The sequence below is a fragment of the Eriocheir sinensis genome, chromosome 12, assembly GCF_024679095.1.
Source record: "Eriocheir sinensis breed Jianghai 21 chromosome 12, ASM2467909v1, whole genome shotgun sequence".
NCBI lineage: Eukaryota > Metazoa > Arthropoda > Malacostraca > Decapoda > Varunidae > Eriocheir > Eriocheir sinensis.
The window spans coordinates 13,319,709-13,342,234 of NC_066520.1; the positions used below are offsets into that span (position 1 = coordinate 13,319,709).

At 40.6% G+C, this 22,526-nt stretch overlaps 1 long non-coding RNA gene across 1 annotated transcript in view; it reads left to right on the plus strand.

The window, feature by feature from the left end:
* LOC126997434 (uncharacterized) overlaps positions 1-22,526 on the plus strand; it is a 121,129-nt gene that overhangs the window by 94,972 nt on the left and 3,631 nt on the right. The gene's annotated exons all lie outside the window — the stretch shown is intronic.

The following is a 22,526-nucleotide window of genomic DNA, read 5'->3' on the forward strand; positions in this document are numbered from 1 at the left end:
TTAATAAGAAATTGGATATGTAGAACGAGGAGTTAATAAGAAATTGGATATGTAGAACGAGGAGTTAATAAGAAATTGGTTATGTAGAACGAGGAGTTAATAAGAAATTGGTTATGTAGAACGAGGAGTTAATAAGAAATTGGATATGTAGAACGAGGAGTTAATAAGAAATTGGATATGTAGAACGAGGAGTTAATAAGAAATTGGATATGTAGAACGAGGAGTTAATAAGAAATTGGATATGTAGAACGAGGAGTTAATAAGAAATTGGATATGTAGAACGAGGAGTTAATAAGAAATTGGATATGTAGAACGAGGAGTTATTAAGAAATTGGATATGTAGAACGAGGAGTTATTAAGAAATTGGATATGTAGAACGAGGAGTTAATAAGAAATTGGATATGTAGAACGAGGAGTTAATAAGAAATTGGATATGTAGAACGAGGAGTTAATAAGAAATTGGTTATGTAGAACGAGGAGTTATTAAGAAATTGGATAAGTAGAACGAGGAGTTATTAAGAAATTGAATATGTAGAACGAGGAGTTAATAAGAAATTGGATATGTAGAACGAGGAGTTAATAAGAAATTGGATATGTAGAACGAGGAGTTATTAAGAAATTGAATATGTAGAACGAGGAGTTATTAAGAAATTGGATATGTAGAACGAGGAGTTATTAAGAAATTGAATATGTAGAACGAGGAGTTATTAAGAAATTGGATAAGTAGAACGAGGAGTTATTAAGAAATTGAATATGTAGAACGAGGAGTTATTAAGAAATTGGATATGTAGAACGAGGAGTTAATAAGAAATTGGATATGTAGAACGAGGAGTTATTAAGAAATTGGATAAGTAGAACGAGGAGTTATTAAGAAATTGGATAAGTAGAACGAGGAGTTATTAAGAAATTGGATAAGTAGAACGAGGAGAAACTGGCTATTTAGAAAGAACAAGGAAGTGTGTTGTCTTTAGTTAAATATTTATTCATGTAGAAAGGAAAATGTAGAGAGGAAGTATTTGTTCAAGCCGTTCAATACGTAGTTAGTAAGAGGTCATAAGGAACTCGGAGGAGAGGAATGAATTACTAGAACTGTTGGTATGAAGCAGTTGTCCTTCCTTCCTACCTTCCAAAAAGCAAAATCTGCTTTAAATGGGCTGCTTACAAACTAATAAATTAATTTCTCCTTATTATAAAACCATTTTTTTGTTTGTAAGCATAATAAAGTGTCTCAAGTTTTTCCTTCTTAATTTCCTCTATTTTTGTCCTTTTATTCACACGTTTTTCATCACAACATTTCCCTCGTTTAGCTTTTTTTCGTAATCAGTTCAATTACTCCCAAATGCCGATCGTAATACCAGATCTAATTAGCGTGCAGGAAGAAAAATGTATATTGGCAGAGCAAAATTATATTCGAGTAGTTCAATTTACGATAGACAGAGATAAAAAGTAATCAGATAGCTAAGACGGAGTTGATTTTAATATTTAGTTTAAGTCCGCAAGATAGTAAATTGATCAAACATAGATAAGATGCAGTTTAAGTAAGCAAGATAATTAATAGTTAAAGCTTGCGCATACAGAAAGAAGCTGATCAAACTTAGTCATTTTGAGCAGTTTAATGTGTCAAGTATAAAGTAATAAGGAAAGGGATAACTATGAAGAAGTTTCTCTAGTGCTAGTTAATAGGAGGGGGCACCAGTGACTTGTTAAACCACGCCTGTATTGAAAGGAAGCCTGTTAAACCACGCCTGTATTGAAAGGAAGCCTGTTAAACCACGCCTGTATTGAAAGGAAGCCTGTTAAACCACGCCTGTATTGAAAGGAAGCCTGTTAAACCACGCCTGTATTGAAAGGAAGCCTGTTAAACCACGCCTGTATTGAAAGGAAGCCTGTTAAACCACGCCTGTATTGAAAGGAAGCCTGTTAAACCACGCCTGTATTGAAAGGAAGCCTGTTAAACCACGCCTGTATTGAAAGGAAGCCTGTTAAACCACGCCTGTATTGAAAGGAAGCCTGTTAAACCACGCCTGTATTGAAAGGATGCCTGTTAAACCACGCCTGTATTGAAAGGAAGCCTGTTAAACCACGCCTGTATTGAAAGGAAGCCTGTTAAACCACGCCTGTATTGAAAGGAAGCCTGTTAAACCACGCCTGTATTGAAAGGAAGCCTGTTAAACCACGCCTGTATTGAAAGAAGCCTGTTAAACCACGCCTGTATTGAAAGGAAGCCTGTTAAACCACGCCTGTATTGAAAGGAAGCCTGTTAAACCACGCCTGTATTGAAAGGAAGCCTGTTAAACCACGCCTGTATTGAAAGGATGCCTGTTAAACCACGCCTGTATTGAAAGGAAGCCTGTTAAACCACGCCTGTATTGAAAGAAGCCTGTTAAACCACGCCTGTATTGAAAGGAAGCCTGTTAAACCACGCCTGTATTGAAAGGAAGCCTGTTAAACCACGCCTGTATTGAAAGGATGCCTGTTAAACCACGCCTGTATTGAAAGGAAGCCTGTTAAACCACGCCTGTATTGAAAGGAAGCCTGTTAAACCACGCCTGTATTGAAAGGAAGCCTGTTAAACCACGCCTGTATTGAAAGGAAGCCTGTTAAACCACGCCTGTATTGAAAGGAAGCCTGTTAAACCACGCCTGTATTGAAAGGGAAGCCTGTTAAACCACGCCTGTATTGAAAGGAAGCCTGTTAAACCACGCCTGTATTGAAAGGAAGCCTGTTAAACCACGCCTGTATTGAAAGGAAGCCTGTTAAACCACGCCTGTATTGAAAGGAAGCCTGTTAAACCACGCCTGTATTGAAAGGAAGCCTGTTAAACCACGCCTGTATTGAAAGGAAGCCTGTTAAACCACGCCTGTATTGAAAGGAAGCCTGTTAAACCACGCCTGTATTGAAAGGAAGCCTGTTAAACCACGCCTGTATTGAAAGGAAGCCTGTTAAACCACGCCTGTATTGAAAGGAAGCCTGTTAAACCACGCCTGTATTGAAAGGAAGCCTGTTAAACCACGCCTGTATTGAAAGAAGCCTGTTAAACCACGCCTGTATTGAAAGGAAGCCTGTTAAACCACGCCTGTATTGAAAGAAGCCTGTTAAACCACGCCTGTATTGAAAGGAAGCCTGTTAAACCACGCCTGTATTGAAAGGAAGCCTGTTAAACCACGCCTGTATTGAAAGGAAGCCTGTTAAACCACGCCTGTATTGAAAGAAGCCTGTTAAACCACGCCTGTATTGAAAGGAAGCCTGTTAAACCACGCCTGTATTGAAAGAAGCCTGTTAAACCACGCCTGTATTGAAAGAAGCCTGTTAAACCACGCCTGTATTGAAAGGAAGCCTGTTAAACCACGCCTGTATTGAAAGGAAGCCTGTTAAACCACGCCTGTATTGAAAGGAAGAAGTGCGGTTATAAGTTAATTCTCGAGCAGTTTGAAGGAAAGAGATAGATAGATAGATAACCCCCCTTTCGGCCACCTCTTCGGATTCTTTACTGGAGCAGCGAGTAGCGGGCATTTTTTTATTATTGTTTCCTTTTTTTGTGTGCCCTTGTGCTGTCTCCTTTGCTGTAAAAAAAAAAAAGATAGGTAGATAGATAGATGGACAGATAGATAGAGAGAAATGAATAAAGAGAGACGAATATGGAACGAGGCGGTTAGTACAGGTGACGGTCGATGGGGGGAAGCAAGTGTTGTGAAGAAGAGAGATAGAGAGATAGGTAGATAGATAGATGGACAGATAGGGAGAGAGAAATTAATAAAGAGAGACGAATATGGAACGAGGCGGTTAATACAGGTGATGGTCGATGTGGGGAAGCAAGTGTTGTGAAGGAGAGAGATAGTTAGATAGGTCGATAGATAGATGGACAGATAGATAGAGAGATATGAAAAAGGTGAGACGAATATGAAGCGAGCCGGTAAATACAGGTGACGGTCGATGGGGGGCAGGAAGTGTTGAACTCCGTCATTCCGTCCACAGGTGTTCGCGTGATCGGTGGCTATTGATTCCATTTTCGGGGAGCTGCGTGAGACGTGGCTCTTTGTGCTACCCGAATAGAAAAAAAGGAGAAAAAAAAGAAGGTCGGAATGCGCAGTACTTATGAACGACTGTAAATAGAGAATGTAATAAACTCTTGCGTAGTATATTTTTTCGGTGGACAAGTCGTGTTAATCCAGAAATTCCGTCGATGCGAAGTCTTTATAAATATTTGTGTGTGGTTGATTTTAGGTTGCCATAAAACCTTGTTAGTAGCCACAGCTGTTGATGAGGTCACTGAACTGTGTAATGCGACACGACCCTTCTTACAGCACTAACATTTGGAGGTCCTTTAAACAGTAGTGGTAGTGGTAGTAGTAGTAGTAGTAGTAGTGGTAGTAGTAGTAGTAGTAGTGGTAATAGCAGTATAGTATTAGTAATAGTAGTAGTAGTGGTAGTAGTAGTAGTAGTAATAGTAGTAGTAGTAGTGGTAGTAGTAGTAGTAGTAGTAGTAGTAGTAGTAATCAGAGCCGCTTATCATTCAGCTAATCAGTTAAATTATGTGTTTATTCCTTCGTTTAATCTCGCTTCGCTTAGGTAAACAAGACAACCCTCCTCCTCCTCCTCCTCCCCCCCTCCTCCTCCTCCTTCTTACCCTTCTCAACCCCTCCTCCTCCTCCCCACCTCCTCGTCCCCATTTTCAACTTTACTTCATATCCTGAGGGAAGTATTTCGCCTCCCTTACGACTTGTGTGTGCGTCTGTGTGTGTGTGTGTGTGTGTACCCAAGAGCGGGGCCCCGTCTGTGAAAGCGGCTTGACTGAGAAGAACAAAGAATGAAAATGTCAGTTCTACCAGTTTTTAAGCGATGACCTCACCCAAGAAAAGGAAAATGGGATGAGAGTGAAGAAGAAAGAGAAGAAGAAGAAGACGAAGAAGAAGAAAAAGAAGAAGAAGAAGAAGAAGAAATTACAACGAACAAGAAGAACCCAAAACAACAAGGAAAAAGAAGTTGATAAAATAGAAAACCAAGAGATGGGGAAGAAGAAGAAAGAAGAAGAAGAAGAAGAAGAAGGGAAGAAGAAGGAGACAACAAACAAGAACAATCACCACAACAACATAAACAAATAAGCTGATTGAACAGAAAACCAAAAGATAGATAGACAGACAGATAAAGAAAAACAAAGAAAAAAAGTAGACATGAAAGAGCAGAGAAAGAACAAGTGGAAACAGAAATGAGATGGGAACGAAGAAGGCAAGCGTACAATACACAGGAGGAGGAGGAGGAGGAGGAGGAGGAGGAGGAGGAGAAGGGACGCGGAGGAACACGACGAGGAGGAGCAGGAGGAGGGCTGAGGCAGAGACGTCTCCTTGAGTTTCCTTGGCAAGTTGGTGAACAGGGTACCCTCATCATGTTACGAGTTTCCGATGCGCGAGGGAGGCAAGGAGGGAGAGGGAAAGTAGGGAAGAAGAAGCGAAGAAGAAAAACAAGAAGAAAACAAGAAGCGAAGAAAGGAGAAGAGGAAACAAAGGAAGAAGACAAGGAGAGTATATCGATAAAGATGTTTAAAGAGAAGGGGAAGAAGAAGCGAAGAAAGAGTAGAAGGAGAATATATAGATGCAGAAAAAAAGAGGAAGAAGGAAGAAAAGAATAAAACTGAAGAAGCAAAGGTAGAAGACAAGGAAAATAAAGCGATGAAGAAATGTAGAAAGAGGAACGGAAGAAGAGAAGGACGAAGAAAATTATAATATACAGCAGAAAAATAAGTGCAGGAAGGAAGAAAAAAAATAGAGGAAGAACCGAAGGAAGAAGACAAGGAGACTGAATCGATGAAGAAATGTGGGAAGAAAAAAAAGAAAAAGAACCGAAGGAAGTAGATGATTCGCACAATGACAAAGACAACAAGGAACTAGAAGAAGAAGAACAAGAAGAGGAAGAAGAAGAACAAGAACAAGAACAAGAACAAGAAGAAAAAGACAAGGATGAAGAAGAAGAAGAAAAAGAAGAAGAGGAAGAAGAAGAAGAAGAAGAAGAAGAAGAAGAAGAAGAAGAAGAAGAAGAAAAAAGAAAAAGAAGAAGAAGAGGAGGAAGACAAAAGCGGAGGAGGAGTAGGTGTAAGAAGCATAAGAAACAAGAGTGGGGGAGGAGGAAGAGGAGGAAGACGGAGGATGTGGGGGAGGAAAAGAGAAAGGAAAAGGTCGTTGAGAGAGGGCGAGAGGGAGGCTGGCAGAGAGAGAGAGAGAGAGAGAAGTTCAGCAAGAGGTCGGTGGGTTAGTGAAAGTTGTCGGTTCATGACCTGCTCAGCACCCCACTGTCTCTCCTCCCGTTATGTTTTCCCTCTCTCTCTCTCTCTCTCTCTCTCTCTCTCTCTGGCTCATATTTCTCCTCTTTCCTTCGTTTTCTTTACCTCATCCATCACCATAATTTTTCTTTTCATAGCTTTGGTGAGGACGAACTGGTATCATTTCCTTATCTTCTCTCTCTCTCTCTCTCTCTCTCTCTCTCTCTCTCTCTCTCTCTCTCTCTCTCTCTCTCTCTCTCTCGCCTACCGTGGCCAGAATATGCAAAACAGATCGAGAAAATAAAAAGAGAAAGAAAAAAAGTGCCTCTCCGTTTTGATTCAGCCCAAACTTTGCACCTCACGGCTTTTCGCTTTCATTTGCTTGCTTAAGAAGTTTAGAAAGTGAGATGACTTCAAGATGCGCAGTGACAACAACAACAACAACAACAACAACAACAGCAATTGCATCTAAACATCACCAGCATCAGCGTCAGCAACATCAGCATCCATTTTTTAGTTATATTTTTTGATCTCCTTTTATTCTTCCTCTTTAGTTGTTTATCGTGTTTTTCTTATTATATATTTTACGTCCTCTCTGTATTCTCTCTCCCATCCACACTGATCTATCCAGGGAGAGTTTGTTTACTGTATATTTCATTAATCATATTTTTCTCACCTCTTCCTCTTTCTTCCTCCTCCTCATCTTCCTCTTCCTCTCCCGTCTTCTCATCGTTATCATCATCATCCCTGTTATCCGTATCCAGTTCAAGGTAATCAAGACTTTCACTTTTCACATTCCTCCACTCACGTTTGTCTAAATTATGCAGAATCGTGATAATTATATAGCTATGGTTCGTGGGTAACATATTTAGGCACCGTGTATGGAGAGAGAGAGAGAGAAGATAAGGAAACGATACCAGTTCGTCCTAACCAAAGATATGAAAAGGAAAATTATGGTGATGGATGAGATAAAGAAAACGAAGGAAAGAGGAGAGAGAGAGAGAGAGAGAGAGAGAGATTCACATATATAAACACAGATACAGACACAAAAAAAGCACGGAGCGAAAATTTGAAAAGAGATAAAGAAGGAAAGTAATAAAAAAAAATGAAAATGATAAAATAAACCCCAGAGAGAGAGAGAGAGAGAGACTTTCAATCAAGTTTTATATCCATGCTTAACCGTCTTTCTCTTTCTTTCCTTTTTTTTGTCGTTATCTCCTTCACTTTCTCTTTCTTCCTAGTTTTCACTTTCTCTTTCTCTCTTCCTTCCTATTTTCCTTCCTTGTTTTCGTTCGCTATTAATGTTATTTCTCTTTCCTTTATCTTCTTTTGTCGAGTTTGTTATTTTTATGGTGAGATAGAAAAGTGGATTGATATACATACATACATATATACATACATACACACATACATACATAAATACAGACAGACAGGCAAACATTCATACATACATTTTTTTCTCTTTATTCTTTCTCGCTTGAATACTCTCTCTCTCTCTCTCTCTCTCTCTCTCTCTCTCTCTCTCTCTCTCTCTCTCTCTCTCTCTCTCTCTCTCTCTCTCTCTCTCTCTCTCTCTCTCTCTCTGCCTCACTTTCTTTCTTTCTCTCTTTTTTAGGTCACTCCCTCCCATTCAGTTTCTTTACACAACCGTTTTCATCCTCTCATTAGTTTTTTTCTTTCTTTCTCCATTTCTTCTGTTAGCGTTTAATATCCCTCCTGTTTTATTTCCTATTTCTCTCTTTCTTTCCTTCTATTTTCCCTTTTCTCTTGTGTTTATTCTGTATTTTTTTCATCCTTTCATTATTTTCTTTCTTCTTTTCCTAGTTTTTTTTCTTCATCTCTTTTGCTAGCGTTTCATATCCCTCTTGTTTTCTCTCTCTCTCTCTCTCTCTCTCTCTCTCTCTCTCTCTCTCTCTCTCTCTCTCTCTCTCTCTCTCTCTCTCTCTCTCTCTCTCTCTCTCTCTCTCTCTCTCTCTCTCTCTCTCTCTCTCCTTCTATTTTCCCCTCGTCATTGATTTGTTTGCTCTGTTTTTTTTTTTTATCCTCAAGTTATTTTCCTACTTTCTCTTAGTCATATTTTTCTAACCTCCTTTCCTCTAATTTCTCTCCTTCCCAATTATTCTGTTTAACCTGGTTTTTTTTTGTCCTTTGTTTTCTTTCGTTCTCTTCTCTTAATTGTGTATTTTTCTTATCTCCTGTTTATCTATTCCCTCTAGTGTTTATCTCCTGTTATATTTTTGTTTCCTTTTCCTTTCCTTCCCTTTCCTTTGTTATATGTGTTTTACCTTCTTTATGTCTAGTGTTTGCTGTTTATCTATTCTTGGTTATATTTTGTCTACATTTCCATAGTGATATATATTTTGTCTACATTTCCATAGTGATATATATTTTGTCTACATTTCCATAGTGATATATATTTTGTCTACATTTCCATAGTGATATATATTTTGTCTACATTTCCAGAGTGATATATTTTGTCTACATTTCCATAGTGATATATATTTTGTCTACATTTCCAGAGTGATATATATTTTGTACACATTTCCAGAGTGATATATATATTTTGTCTACATTTCCAGAGTGATATATATTTTGTCTACATTTCCAGAGTGATATATATTTTGTCTACATTTCCAGAGTGATATATATTTTGTCTACATTTCCAGAGTGATATATATTTTCTTTCCTCCTTTTTCTTTAGTGCTTCTCTAATCTCTTTCTCTTCTCTGCTCCTTCTTTTCTCTCTCTTCCCTACTTCTCTAACTTTGGATATATTTTGTTTGCTTTATATATTTCATTATTTATATGTTTCTTATCTTTTATTATTCTCTATTAGTGTTTATGATGTTTTTTTTTGTATTTGGTTATATTCGATTTACTGTTTCTTTAATTATTGTTTTTTTTTTAATCTTCTTTCATTCTCTTTTCTTTAGTGTTTATTCTGTTTCTTAATCTTAGTTATGGTTTTCCTTTCTCCTTTTCTCTCCTTTCTCTCTTTTCCTTATTGATTTATCTAAGGAGTGGTTATTTACTTCATATTTCCTTAGTTACGTATATATATTTTTTGTACGTAAGTTAATTTGTTCTCACTGATGTTTGGGGTATCGTTTTATTTTTCGTTTTTTTGCATGGCCTTTCTCACTCCGGTTTATTGTTCCTTGTCTGGTCGAGTGAGTTGTATATTTATTCATGTTATTTATTTGTGGGTTTCTTGATTTCCTTTTCGTCCTTCTCCCCCTCCAGTTATACCTTCCTTTCTAGTCAGTCAGTCCACCTCTTTTACTATTCATTTCATTATTTATGTTTCTCGCCTTTTATTCTTTTCCACTAGTGTTTATCCTGTCTATTTTAGTTATGTTTTCCTTCACCTCCCTTTCTCTCCTTCCGCCCTCTTCCACATTGATCTGTCTAGCGAGTGTTTGTTTCTTTACTTAATATTTCCTTACTTATATTTTTCTCACCTCTTTTTATATAATTTCCTCTCCCTTCCATTGATCTGTCTAGCGAGTGTTTGTTTCTTTACTTAATATTTCCTTACTTATATTTTTCTCACCTCTTTTTATATCATTTCCTCTCCCTTCCATTGACCTATCCAGCGAGTGTGTGTTTGCTTTACATTCTCTCGGTAATAGTTTTCTCCTCTTCTCTAAATCCTCACCCACCACAATGATCTTTCTAGCGAGTGTTTGTGTACTTTATATTTCCTCAGTAATAGTTTTCTCACTTCTCTCTATCCTCACCCACCAAATTGATCCATATTTTCTTAGTTATAGTTTCCTTATCTCCGTCTATTCTTTTCCTATAGCGTTTATCATGTTTTCTCTACCTTAAATATTTCCTACCTCCTTTTCTCTCCTTCCTCTCTTCCCCATTGATCTATTCAGCGAGTGTGTTTGCTTTACATTCCCTCGGTAATAGTTTCCTCGCCTCCTCTAAATCGTCACCCACCACAATGATCTGTTTAGCGAGTGTTTGTTTCTCTTTCCTTAGTAATAGTTTCCTCACCTCTCTATCCTCTCCTCCTCGTTGATCCTCCTCGCCAGCTTCTGTTTGTCCCTCCTCCAGACAATCGCCGGAGCCTCGCGGACTGGAGGATCAGATGCCAAATTTAGTGTCCCGCCCAAGTAGGTTTTCCGAAGTCCTCGAAGCTGAGTGGTAATCCTATTTGAGCCTGCCTTTCTCTCTCTCTCTCTCTCTCTCTCTCTCTCTCTCTCTCTCTCTCTCTCTCTCTCTCTCTCTCTCTCTCTCTCTCTCTCTCTCTCTCTCTCTCTCTCTCTCTCTCTCTCCACCCCCCAGCGTGATGGAGGAGAGAGGAAGGAGGTAGGAAAGCTCACAAACTTTGCTCCGTCTCTCCCTTCGGCGGTTCCAAGTTTTTTCCCTCCAGTGTGCCGGAACTCAAGGTCACAGGAGGGAGAGAGAGAAGGAGAAAAGGTGAGAAAGAGAGAAGGAGCGATCCACGGAGGCGGCGAAGGAAGGAAGGAAGGAAAGAAGGAAGGAAGGGAGGGAGGGTGGAGGAGGTGGAGGAAGGCTTGTGGTTGGAGGTGGAAGATGGGAAAACTTGTTGAGAGAGAGAGAGAGAGAGAGAGAAGGGGGGAGGGAAGGATATTGGCGCGGTAATCATGACCAGGATATTATTATTGTTGTTGTTGGTGTTATTTTTGTTTTTGTGGTTACTATTGTTACTGCTGTTGTTTTTGTTACTAATGCTGTTGTTGTTGTTGCTATTGTTTTTGATGATGGTGGTTGTGGTGGTGGCGGTGAATGTGGTGGAGTGAGAGTTATGTGATGGTTGTCGCCTGTGGTTGGTTGTGGTGATCAGTGTGTTAATTATGGTCAAAAGTGGTTATTGCGGTGGTGACATTAGTGAAGGTTGTAATGTGGTGTTACCGGGGATGGTGACAGTGATGGCGATGGTGATGATGATGATGGTTATGATGTGTGTTGTTAAGAGTGTGAATATATAACTTTCCTTCTAACGTTTATATGATTATAGTTTTATTGTCAAAATCGAATAGCTATATTTTTAGTTGTTTCTCATACATTTCGACCGAGAAGAAAATGGTTTACTACTACACCTGAAAACTAAATAACAACAAAATAACAAGTTTAACCAGTAGGAGCAGAAGCAGTGGTAGCGCCAACCATAACAAAGATAACACTAACTTTTGTTTTATCAAGCTGCTGTTCCGGCTGTCACTGTTGCTAATTCCACTACTATTACTGCTTCTACTGATAGTGATAATATAGTAATAGTAATAAGAATAATGCTGCTGCTGATAATAATAATAATAATAATAATAATAATAATAATAATAATAATAATAATAATAATAATAACAAATTCGGTTCCTCGTGGAGAGCAAGTTGTCCTTTCGTCTCGCCCTTCCCGCGTTACATACACACGGATGTGGTCAAGGCCAGCACCCAGACACACACACACACACACACACAGGGGACCATTATATATGCGTTTGGAGGCTCTTGCACACATTTATCTTTTCGTCTCGACACACTGACGCAAACACTCGGAGACAAAGAAACACACTCAGACTCTAGAGAAAATATACGTTTACACAACACACAATTTAATACATGCATACCTGGAGACATTCGCATACCTACTTACCCACTTACTTATCTACCTACCTATCTCTACCTCTACCTACCTTCTTACACACATACCTATACTTTCCTACATTTCCACTTTTTTTTTTACAGTAGAGGAAACAGTTCAAGGTAAAAAAAAAGGAAACAATAATGAAAAAAAAGCCGCTACTCACTGTTCCTACAAAAGAGTCCAGAGGAGTGGCCGAAAGATAGGTCAATTTCAGGAGGAGAGGTGTCCTGATACCCTCCTCTTGAAAGAGTTCAAGTCGTAGGCAGGAGGAAATACAGATGAAGGAAGATTGTTACCTACCTACCTATCTACAAACATACACTCACACATACCTATTTCCATGCACACATATTTATAGCCGGAAGAAGCTCTGTAAAAAAAATATAAACGCGGACGGACACCGAAGCTCAATCCTGCGTGCATAATCCCATAAGTGGATCTGATTGTCCTTTTAGAGGCTCTCGCCCTCTATAATCCCCGCCACAGACTAAATCCTCTAAAAGATTATCGTTGATGCATATGAAGCCCGCGGGAACAATGGACGCGCCGCTCTAGTCCGCTGTATAGAATTCGAACTCTTTTTATTTTTTCGTACATTTGTTAATTTGGTTTTACTGCTGTTTGGGGCTTCGTTATTTTTTTTCTGTTTTTTTTGAACGACTTTTTCTTCACTTCGGCTTATTGTTCCTTGTCTGCTCGAGTGAGTTGTTTGTTTATTTGTTTATTTCTCTCCTTGTTTATTTGTCTCGCTTTCCCTTTCGTTCCCTCCTCTCTCTTTTCTCCCTCCATTTACATTCTTAGTCAGTCAGTAAGTCATTCATCCATCCCTCCAAACATTTATTTTTTATCACTTTCCCTCTATCTTCCCTTGTCCACTAATTGCTTATCCTGTTTTTTGTTCATTCTCTGGTTGTTTTCTTTCTCTTAGTTCTATTTTCCTTACCTCTTTTTCTTTCCTTTCGGTCTCTTCACATTCATCAGTTTACCCTTTTCTTTTCATCCACTGTTTATTTTCTCACATTCACTTCCCTAGTAGGCGTAGTAGTAGTAATGGCGATAGCAGCAGCAGTAGTAATGTTTATACCACTATTAATATCAGTAATCAGTGGGGTGGTGCATCCTCCTCCCTCCCACACCTTGCCTCGCCTGCGTCATAACATCTAACACGCTAGCATTAACCCCGGCCAGACGCCCCCTGCTCAGGCTCATGGCGCGGCTTATCAACAACAACGGCTGCTTCGGGGCTGTGTGGGCGGCGATTACCCGGAGCCGGCGCCTTTAGCCTCTCGTAATCGTGACAGCAAGACGGTGGAGAAAATATCGCTTGCCTGCCAGTTGGTCAATCTTCATGCAGACGACTTATTGGAGGAGGGGGGGAGGGGGGGGGAGGGGGAGGGTCTGCAGATGTTGTTTTCCCTTTCACTTCACTTCCTGTTCCCTATATATACACTCAAACGTTATGGAATTGGAGAGGCTGTGGAGGGCATATTCAATCAACGGGGTGGCTTGAGGGGAAATAAAAGCGCCGTATTCTTAAACATTTCGGCTCCCAAGCTCACAGATTTGACAAGGCTTTCGTAGGAGTTTTGAGCATTTCGTTGGGTAGTTTTGTGACCCTGATGGTAGTTTGACATTTCGGTGCCAAAGTCTGATATTTGACAAAGTTTTCGTATGAGTTTTGAGCATTTCGTTGGGTAGTTTTGTGACCCTGATGATAGCTTGACATTTCGGCTCCCAAGCTCACAGATTTGATAAGGCTTTCGTAGGAGTTTTGAGCATTTCCATGGGTAGTTTTGTGACCCTGATGGTAGTTTGACATTTCGGCTCCAAGCTCACAGATTTGACAAGGCTTTCGTAGGAGTTTTGAGCATTTCCATGGGTAGCTTTGTGACCCTGATATTAGTTTGACATTTCGGCGCCAAGGTCTCATATTTGACAAAGCTTTCATAGGAGTTCTGAGCATTCCCATGGGTAGCTTTATGACCCTAGTGGTAGTCTGACCTTTCTTCTGTATCATAAATCTAAGAAAACACTCATAAGAACCCAACTGATGTCTTTTTTGGCCTTTGGAAATTGTGGATGTGAGAGGCGGAAGGGTCTGTGAATACCACCATAAGAGGTTTCCAATACGTCTCAGCCTCACTCGGAAAGGTCTGCAGTGAACGTCTGACATTTACTCGGCTCATTTTTCTTCCTATTCGTGGCGGAAACAAGCGACGGCTGCTCGTGCGTGATATACCAAGACCGTTTGTTTTCGGGGCACACAGCCAGACGGAAACGACAAAAAAACCCACCACAGCAATTATCTTGAGGTCACTGCCAGCCAGCCATTACCACGCCAGCCAGATAGACAGACACACCATAGCTTCTTCCATGCGGGCCTAACTTGAAGGGGGTCACGTCGGCTGGTCCTGTGAAACTGTGAATACCATTAACCTCTGTCCTAGAAGCGCCGGGCAATTAGCAGCTGTAGTGATTGTAGGAGGAAGTTGAAGTAAAAGTTGCAGATGTAGTGGTTGTAGGAGTTGTAGAAGGAAAAGTAGAATAGCGGTGGGAGGATACAACCAGCCAGAGATGAATACGACATTACAGAGCACACCATCTTAAGTCTAGAGGTCGGTTTTATAAGACACTTTTGCTTCTCACATCAGCTATTTCTAAAGGTCAAAGAGGGGGTCAGTCGGGTTCTAATGAGTGTTTCTTGAGGTTCACGGTACAGGAGAAGGGTCACACTACCACCAGGGTCATAAAACTACTCCTGGAAATGCCCACAACTCCCACGAAAGCCTTGTCAAATATGTGTTCTTGGCGGCGAAATGTCTTGTAATACGACCGTAGGAGCCGCCCGCCGATAAATTCCTGGTACGTTCCGTGAAGAAAGTCAATCAACCAGCCAGCCAGCCAGTCAGCCAGTCAGTCAGTTAGTAAGTCAGCCATTCAACCAGCTATTCCTCCATCCAACCAGCCATTTTGCCAGTCAGTCAGTTAGTCAGCCATTCAGCCAGCCATGCATCCATTCATCCATCCATCCATCCAGTCAGTCAGTTAGTCAGCCATTCAGCCAGCCATGCATCCATTCATCCATCCATCCATCCAGTCAGTCAGTTAGTTAGTCAGCCATTCAACCAGCCATGCATCCATTCATCCATCCATCCATCCAGTCAGTCAGTTAGTTAGTCAGCCATTCAGCCAGCCATGCATCCATTCATCCATCCATCCATCCAGTCAGTCAGTTAGTTAGTCAGCCATTCAACCAGCCATGCCTTCATCCAACCAGCCATTCAGCCAGTCATTTATTCATGCAGAGTGAGGTTAGGTGGGGTTCGGAGCTGCCTTGTATATTTCCGCAGATTCCTTTTGTTCTTATGTATAATGTTCTTGTCGCCCTTCTAATCGTCAGGCACCCAGTCAGTCAGCCAGTCAACCATCCATTCATCCAACCAGCCAGTCAGTCTTTAGTTAATAGTCAATTGAGTAATCGGCCTTCAGTTAATCAGCCAGCCAGTCAGCCACTCAGTAAGCCAATCAACCTTCAGTCAGTCAGCCAGTCAACCATTCATTCATCCAGCCACCCAGTCAGTCTTTAGTTAATAGTCAATGAGCTAATTGGCCTTCAGTTAATCAGCCAGCCAGTCAGTCACTCAGTAAGCCAATCAACCTTCAGTAAGTCAGCCAGTCACTCAGTCAGTCAGCCAGTCAGTCAACCATTCATTTATCTAACCAGCCAGTCAGCCTTTAGTTAACAGTCATCTCTCCTCCCGAAATTGACCTCTCGACCATTCCTTTTTATTTTTTTTTTATACAGGAGCAGTGATCAGCGGGCTTTTTCATTGCTTCCTTTTTTTCTTTGCTGTAAAAATAAAGTAAATGAGTTAATCAGCCTTCAGTTAATCAGTCAGCAAGTCAGCCTACAGTTAATTAAACAGTCACGAACGGTCTTTTTATCATTGCTTTTTATTTTTTATTTTTGCCCTTGAGCTGCTTCTTGTTCTGTAAAAAAAAAAAAAAAGTAAATGAGCCAATCAGCCTTCAGTTAATCAGCCAGTCATCAGTCAGCAAGTCAGCCTACAGTTAATTAAGGAGTCAGTCAGCCAGCCCTTGAATCCCCAGCCCCCAGCGGTGTGAGGGAAGGTGGGCAGCCATGACCCGGTTGCTAGGCCTAATGCTCCGTTCCCTCGCCGCGTGGCTGCGAGGGAAGAACGCACAAAAAAGTGAAATGGCCTGGGAAAGAATATAGAGGACGTCGACCCCCGCTGCTCTGATGGAAGTCTGGCCAAGAAGTATTTTTATGTGTTTATTTTATTGTTGTTCTTGCTGTTGTTGCTGTCATTGATTATTATTGTTATTGTTGTTGTTGTTATTATTGTTCTTCATTCTGTTGTTGTTGTTTTTGTAGTTGATGCGTTTATATGAATGAGAATAGAAGGAGATTTAAAAGTAGCAGCAGCAGTAGTAGTAGTAGTAGTAGTAGTAGTAGGAGGAGGAGGAGGAGTAATAGTAATAGTAGTAGTAGTAGTAGTAGTAGTAGTATATAGTAGTAGTGGTAATAGTAGAAGTAGTAGTAGTAGTAGTAGTAGTAGTAGTAGTAGCAGTAGTAAAGATCTTATTAATGGCCCATGAACCATTTATAAGATCTTTGGTGGTAGTAGTAGTGGTAGTAGTATTAGTAGTAGTAGTAGTAGTAATAGTGATAGTGTGTATATGTGTGTGTGTGTGTGTGTGTGTGTGTGTGTGTGTGTGTTTGTGTAAAGCAGCAGCTGGAAGACAAAGGGGCACTTTTTCCGGCCCATTCCCATTTAATGTCTACAACGAGAGTCGGCAAAGATGCTTCCCTCTTTTCAGGGAGCAAAAAAAAAAAAAGGGGGGGAATGAAAAGAGAAATAGAACTTACTTTTATGAGAGAAACGCAGATGAGTGATGCCTCGATACTTTTCCTTTTTTTTATTCCTGTCACACTCACTGGTCTGAAAGTTCCGGGAAAAACACGAAAATGTAAACTTTTGCGACAGAAATTTTATGCCAGATACTAGAAGTTTTATTTGCATTAGGAAGTTGAGGCAGAACCCGTCATGATTAATCTCTCTCTCTCTCTCTCTCTCTCTCTCTCTCTCTCTCTCTCTCTCTCTCTCTCTCTCTCTCTCTCTCTCTCTCTCTCTCTCTCTCTCTCTCTCTCTCTCTCTCTCTCTCTCTCTCTCTCTCTCTCTCAAAGGTTGACATCAGATGCGTGTGTAGCGATGATGTCAGGTGAGTGAATATGTGTGTGTGTGTGTGTGTGTGTGTGTGTAGATCGTGAGTGACATGACCTTCACCTTTCTCTCTCTCTCTCTCTCTCTCTCTCTCTCTCTCTCTCTCTCTCTCTCTCTCTCTCTCTCTCTCTCTCTCTCTCTCTCTCTCTCTCTCTCTCTCTCTCTCTCTCTCTCTCTCTCTCTCTCTCTCTCTCTCTCTCTCTCTCTCTCTCTCTCTCTCTCTCTCTCGTCTATGTTATTACAGGTAAGGACATAAATATTCTTCACCTGAACTTAATAATCAACAAAGCGGCGATTAATATGTGACAAGAGCGCTCACAACCATTGCTCACTTTAATTCATTCACTGCATTCACCTTTTTATTCATCCTACACAATTATTTTTTCATCTGCTGTTGTTGTTTCTTTTTAATGTGTGTGTGTCTTGTTTTTGTTCGGTCACGCGCGAATCATTCTGACACGCTCGCCTTTATTTCATTTCCATTTTTCATTAATAATCGGTTTAGTTCCTCTCCAATATATATTCCGGTGCATAGCCAGTTAGTTGTCTGCAAATCGTGTAGTCAGTCAGTCCAGTGCTGCATATATCTATTCGTCGACGTAACTCTCAATTTGTGTGTCTGTCTGTCTGTCTCCATGCCTGTCTGTGTGTATATGTCTATGTAAATGTGTATGTATACGTAGGTAGGTAGGTAGGTATGCGTTTATATATGTATTTGTCTATCTATAGCTATCCACCTCTATCCATCTATCTATTTATGTCTGTCAATCTATCTATGAAAATATCCTTTCGACCATCTATCTCTGTCTGTGTGTCTATCAATCAATCAGCCTATCTGTAATATCTGCGCATCTTTGAAAATGTCCTATCGATCATCTATCTATCTATCTGTCAGTCTTTCCATCCGTTCATTGCTTCATGTATCAATTCCCTTTATCCTAACTATTCATATCTATCTGTCCGTGTCTTCGCTGATCTCTCTCTGTATATCCGATCTTCATTTTCTTCCCTCGGCCTGGCTCTTTGTGGCTCCGTCTGGCTCAAGACTCGGCTATTGCGGCTCTCCATCCTGACAAGAGGAGACAAAAAGGGAATGAAAGAAAGAAATCGACTCGGAAAGAAAGATGAGGAGAACAGTTTTTGGTGGAGTGAACTGCACACGAAGAATAAAAGCACGAGGAGGAGGAGGAGGAGGAGACATGGAAAAATGGGAACATGGAAATACAGGCAATAGAAAGCTTATTGGCTCATTACGAGGCTGCCTGCCCTGGTGATTTAAAATCTGCTCGATTGTCATTTGGTGTCCGCAGAGGAGATGACAGCACTTTGTATTCAGTTTACTCCTGATGCAACGAAATGACGGTCGATTCGATTTTTAAATGAGTTGATGGTATTCACGTTTACTAATTCTGAAGGAAGATTGTTCCAGTGGTGGATGACTCGGTTTAAAAAGAAACTCCTGCCACTGTCCGTACTGCATCGTCTCGCTTGAATTGGTAGACCGTTATTTTCAGTTCTTGTGTTGGTTTGTAACGCAAAGAATCTAGAGTGGTCGACGTTACTAAATTTCTTCAGGTGCTTGAAGACTTGAATTAAATACGGTTGAATCCTTAAGGACGGAATCATTTTCGTAGCGCGTCGCTGAACTTTTTCCTGTAATTCAATATCCTTCCTGTAAATAGGGTACCACAACCGTACCGCATATTCGAGGTGAGATCTTACCATTGAATTATACAAGGATAACATTACTTCTGACGTCTTGTATTCGAAGTTCCTCGCTATGAGTCAGAACATAGTATTGGCTTTGTTATATGCTCTTTTTTTTTACAATGTTTTGCATGTTTCAGCTCGCTGCTGATGGTAACCTCAAGATCCGATTCCTCCTGCACGACCTGCAGAGGCTTCCCATGCATTTTGTATGAATGGTTACTATTTCTGGACCAAAAGTGCGTGACTCACACTTGTCAACGTTGTATGACATTTGCCACTTTTCAGACCACTGGATGAGTTGAAGAAAGAGGAGGATGAAGAGGGGGAGGAGGACTTTTCTTTTTTAAGTGTTAGATGTAGGTTAAAAAGGAGGAGAAAGAAGAGTAGGAAGAGACATAGGAGGATAAAGAGGAGGAGGAGGAGGAGAAAGAAAAGGAGGAGGAGGATATGAATATGACAGGAAAAGAGAAATGTCAGCGTGAAAAAAATATGACAAAGGAAAAGGGAATGAATTGATTACCCTGAAAGGAATGGAAGGGCAAGGCAGGGCAGGGCAGGGAAGGGAAGGCAAGGAAAGGAAGGGAAGGGAAGGGGAGGGCAGAGAAGGTTTTAGAAGTGATGCAATAGAGGAGGGAGAGGGACACCTACCAAAGAAAGGGAGTGAAGGGAAGGGGGAGAGTGAGAGGGGTTGGGGAGGAGAGATAAGGTTAGGTAAGGGTTGGGGAGAAAGGGACTTGAAAGGTTGAAGGTGGCGGGGAAAAAAAGAAGAGGGAGCGAGTCAATAGAAAGGGGGGACTAAAGGGTGGGGGGAAAGGGCGGAGGAAAGAGTAAATGACGTGGATAAAGAGAGAAGATTGAAGACTTGTAAGAAAGGATCAGAAGAGGAAGGAAGAGAATAGCGAAAATAAGAAGAGAAATCGAAAGAAACGTGATAAAAAGGTGGAAGAGGAAAAAGGTGGATGGAGAGACAAGATGATTATGCAAGAAAGGATCAGAAAAAAAGGGATAGAAAAGCGAAATAAGAAAAGAAAACGAAGATGGAAAAGTGGAAAGAATGGTAGACAGGGGAAAGGGGTAGAGGAAGAAAGGAAAAAAAGAGGAAAATGGAAGTGGTTAAGAAAGCCATGTAAGAAAGGATCAGAAAAGAAAGGGATAGAAAAGCGAAATAAGAAAAGAAAACGAAATGAAGATGGAAAAGTGAAAAGAATTGGTAGACAGGGGAAAGGGGTAGAGGAAGAAAGGAAGAAGGGAAGAAAGAGGTGGTTAAGAAAGACATGTAAGAAAGGACCAGAAAAAAAAGGGAAAGAATAGTGAAATAAGAGAAAACGAAAGATAGAAAATGGATAAAAAAAATGGTTGAAAGGGAAAATGGGTAGAGGAAGGAAGAGAAAAAAAGGAGGTGGTTGGAGAAAGACAAGATAGGCATATAAGAATCGGAAGAAGAAGAATTAGAATAGTGGAATAAAGGAGAAAAACGAAAGTAAGTCAGAAAAATAATAAGAAATAGTGAAAATAAGAAAGAAGTAGAGGAAGAAAAAACAGAAAAAGATAAGTTTGGAGAAAGAGAAGATAAGTGAAATATGAATGAGTTAGTGGAAGGAAAGATGAAGATGAGAATTAAAGAAGAAAATAAAATAATAATGGGTGAGATGCAAGAAATAGTAAAGAAAAAAAAGGAAGACAAGAAGAAAGGATGTTAAGTGAGAATGGAGGTGAATGGAAGAAAAAAACGAGGACAAATAAAGATTGAAAAGATGTATTATGTAAAGAGAGACATGAAAGGAAACTGGAAGGAAGGAATAACAAGGAAACGAAAAGGAGGAGAGGAAAGAAGAAAAAAAAGAAAAGAAATGCCTTAGGATAGAGTAGAGCGCTGGGACTATATGATTTGTATTCTCTCTCTCTCTCTCTCTCTCTCTCTCTCTCTCTCTCTCTCTCTCTCTCTCTCTCTCTCTCTCTCTCTCTCTCTCTCTCTCACACACACACACACACACACACACACACACACACACACAACCCTTATCTATGTATTCATTCACTGATATATGTGTCTGTCAATTATCGATGCACACACACACACACACACACACACACACACACACACACACACAAACGGTAACTGAATAATGTACAAGGCTATAGTTAGACAATGTTAATATTCTATCTGATCAAGATTTACGCAGCTACTACTACTACTACTACTACTACTACTACTACTACTACTACTACTATTACTACTACTACTACTACTACTACTACTACTACTACTACTACTACTACTACTATTACTACTACTACTACTACTACTACTACTACTACTACTACTACTACTACTACTACTACTACTACTACTACTACTATTTCTACTAATAATAATGATAATATGACTTTGGAATGTTTGTTTTTTGCATGTCTTCGTGTGTGTGTGTGTGTGTGTGTGTGTGTGTGTGTGTGTGTGTGTGTGTGTGTGTGTGTGTGTTCAAGGCCACGGCTTCTTCCTTCACCGGCGATGCGTAATTTTTTTTTTCATCATCGTCGAATTCTCCATCGATGACGTAGCTGCCACACCTCTTCCTTCCTCCTCCTCCTCCTCTTCCTCTGTTTCGTATGCGCCTCACACCGCCGCCCCGCCGCCTCTCCTCCGCCGAGCGACACCTCATGATGAAACATTCGCTCCGTTACCCCGTCCCATTCATGCTTTATCGCGTCCCCTTATTTATTCTCTCTCTCTCTCTCTCTCTCTCTCTCTCTCTCTCTCTCTCTCTCTCTCTCTCTCTCTCTCTCTCTCTCTCTCTCGTTTTCCTTCGACGTGGAGTAAAAATAATTAAAGTTGAAAGGAAATATTGAGCGTTGATAAATCGGAGACGTTTTTAAGAGAGAGAGAGAGAGAGGAAGGGAGCAGGATAAGGAAGGGACATAGAAGGTTGACCATTTGCCCTTTGAATTGTAAAAGTAAGAAAATCTCTCTCTCTCTCTCTCTCTCTCTCTCTCTCTCTCTCTCTCTCTCTCTCTCTCTCTCTCTCTCTCTCTCTCTCCACCATTACTAAATTAGGTGTTCAATGTAGGATTAACCACACCGATCTCATTCCTCAGACGACCAACAAAGCTAACGAGGAAAGACAGAATCGAAGGAAACTATTAAAACGCTTCGAAATACTTCACGGCTTAACGAATGCGGACAAATCCAAAGTGTTTACGATCGCTGAACACGTCGCGATCGAGAAAATAATGGCGTTGAGCAGAAAGGTAAACAAATAAATTCAGACCGCACCGAATTCATAATCTTACGAGAATATAATGAACTTGTTATCGGTGCAACAGTCGATATATATAAATTTATTCATTCAACGACAAACTCATCAGCCACTTCTTCCGCCTCGGTATTCGCTAGGGTAGAGAGAGCCAGTGTTTTGGTGGCTGTTTGAAGTCGTTTGTTTATGTTTAGAGATAAAGTCTTACCATAGAGTCTGTTGTATTTGGTTGAGATATGTTTGTGAATCTATGTAAGAAAGCTCCCTTCCTTATCCCCCCCCACACACACTCACACATCTGTCTCTCTCTCTCTCTCTCTCTCTCTCTCTCTCTCTCTCTCTCTCTCTCTCTCTCTCTCTAGTGAATCTGGTGAGCTCGCGAAGGTGAATGATCTCACTCATCTCTCCCTCTCTTCCTCCTTCCTCCCTCCACCCTTCCTTCCTCCCTT